The following is a 2,507-nucleotide window of genomic DNA, read 5'->3' as shown; positions in this document are numbered from 1 at the left end:
TTTAGCCGCTGCTTCCGACTTCCTCTTTAGGGTTCGCCCCCTCTCTGTTGCTAAGGCGCCGGTTGCCTGGTTACCGTGAAGCGCGGGCTGCCAGCTTCCCTTGCGCTCGCTTCTAGCCCGCGGTGCTGAGTCTTCGGAGCCCCGTGACAGGGGCAGCAGGGAGAGACAAGGCCACCCCTGCGACAGCCAGTTATCATTACAAATTAAAGTCTTACGGCCAAAGCCAATCCCAGGTATCGCCAAAGTTCAAACACTGATGTTTAAAGGAACAGAAAGAGGCCAGCGCTAAAAAATCCGGAGGAAAAATCTCCAAATGCCACGCCAGTTCTTGAATATAGATGCCATATGAAAAAAGGCTCGAAAACCTCCTGGTCCCAAAGCTGTGAGGTGAGTACTCCGAATACAAAAGCAACTCCATACAAACACAATTTCATGCTGTCCCAAGTTCATGTCCCCATCTAACAAAATCTAGAGAACCAACCTCCAGAAACAAATCCAGAGTGAAAACAATTAATTAATTAAACAGACTTCCAGTTAGGTTAATGTGTGTAATTGGAAAGAGCCAGTTAATAGGCATAGAGGATTGGGTCCCTAAATGATTTGAAGATAAGAGGGGAACTGCTATCAACATTTTAGGGTATTTTTTTCTTTAGGTGAGGGGATTATAAACCACTTTTATTTTCTTCTATTTTGCTGGTCTCTATTTCCCAGCAGTGAATGTTTATGGCATCCTTAATAAAGTTTTTGTTTTTTACATGTTGAGAAAGACAATGTTGGGAAATGATGCTGGCCTGGGGTCATGGTGTTCTGATTCAGAAGTAGCTGCTCCTTGCATCTCATTACACCACTGTCACCTGCTTTAGGAACAGAGTAGACGGACAGTGGGCAACACCCTAGGCCCTGCCTGGGGATTCAGTAGAAGGGGGTCAGATGTGGCTTGTGGTATGACTACGCCCCTACTCTCTGCTTCCTCCCAGGCCAGCTCTAATAATATAGTTGTTCAGCTCATTAGCATGCCACTTTTCCCACTTAGCTTAGGGCAGGTTGCTTCCTCTCCTCCTCCCACAGTACCCACCCCGAAATGATTGTGAGGATTAAATGAAATAACACATGTAAAGCATCCTACACATTGCCGCCTTCTCTCTCCCTCCCTTCTAACACCCTCTCCACTCACCCTGTTCTCGTTTCAAATGTTTCCTCTCAAACAAAACCTAAAGAATTGGCGGGTGTGACTGCCTGTGAGGGTTAATTTCTTGTGTTATTTTGGGGGTGTGTCTCTGAGGGTGTTTCTGGAAGAGACTGGCATTTGAATTGGTAGACTAAGCAAAGATCTAAGACAGAGGAAGGGTGAATTTGCTCTCTTTTTGAGCTGGGACATCCATCTTCTGTCCTGGGACACCTGTGCTCTTGATTGGCAGGCTTTTGGAATCAGACTAAATGACGCCTCCAGCTTTCCTGGGCCTTCAGCTTGCAGATGGCAGATCGTGGATGTCTTGGCCTCCATAATCAAGTGAGCCAATTCGTATAATGTATAATATAAATATTTATATAAATATGAATATGTAAAATATGTAGTATATATAACTATTATGAACATATAATGTTATGTGGTAATAATATATATTTATCGTATAACATAGAATATAGAAGTGGACTTTTAAATCTACATATATATTTTTTCTGCTGGTTCTATTTCCGTGGAGAACCCCGACGAAAACACCATAACCTGGGCTTATTCAGCACCCATGGTAAGAGCCATCTTGCTAAGGGGCCTTTGCGTTAGAAACACGATGCCACCGCTTCCTTGAACTGGAAGATACGAACACGACTGGATCGAGTTCTCATAAGACTCCGTGTGCACCTGCTGTTTGGTTTGCTGGGAATGTAGCATTCTTCTGTGTGGCATATTATGTGTTTACAAGGTCATCGTGTGCCTCTGCAGTGGCCTGGTAGGCTCATTGAAAGGCCAGGCTTTCACTTATTCACTGCTGTGCTCCTGGTGCCTGGAACACTGCCTGGCTCAAAGGGAGCACTCAATTAATAATTGTAAAAATGACTGACTGAATGAATGAGTGATAATAGCTATTATTTATTAGGCAGTTATTAACACTATAGGCCAGACATTGTTCTAAGGGCTTTACGTTTATCATACTTGCTTGATGGTTGTGATAAGCCCAGACTAATATCATTGGTCCCATTTCGTACATGTTAAGTAACTTGCCCATTTTCTGACCAGTGGTCAGGAGCAGAACTGGTTCTTAATCAAGGTAGGGCGATTCGGTAGCCTAAACTCTTAGCCGCTGCACTAGTGTGGTCCTCGGACCAGCAGCAGCAGCAGCATTGTCCCCTGGGAACTTGTTAGAAATTTTCATTATTTTCCCCCTCACTCCAAACCTGAGGCTCTGGGGATGGGCCCAGCCATCTGTGTTGTAACAAGCCCCCCAGGGGATTGTGATGTGATCAAATCTGAGTCTCACCGCACTACGCTCTACTGTTCCTCAGTCCTC

This window comes from Desmodus rotundus, chromosome 7 (assembly GCF_022682495.2).
Source record: "Desmodus rotundus isolate HL8 chromosome 7, HLdesRot8A.1, whole genome shotgun sequence".
Classification (NCBI taxonomy): domain Eukaryota; kingdom Metazoa; phylum Chordata; class Mammalia; order Chiroptera; family Phyllostomidae; genus Desmodus; species Desmodus rotundus.
The sequence above is the reverse complement of the archived record's forward strand: the minus strand, read 5'-3'. Positions refer to the sequence as shown.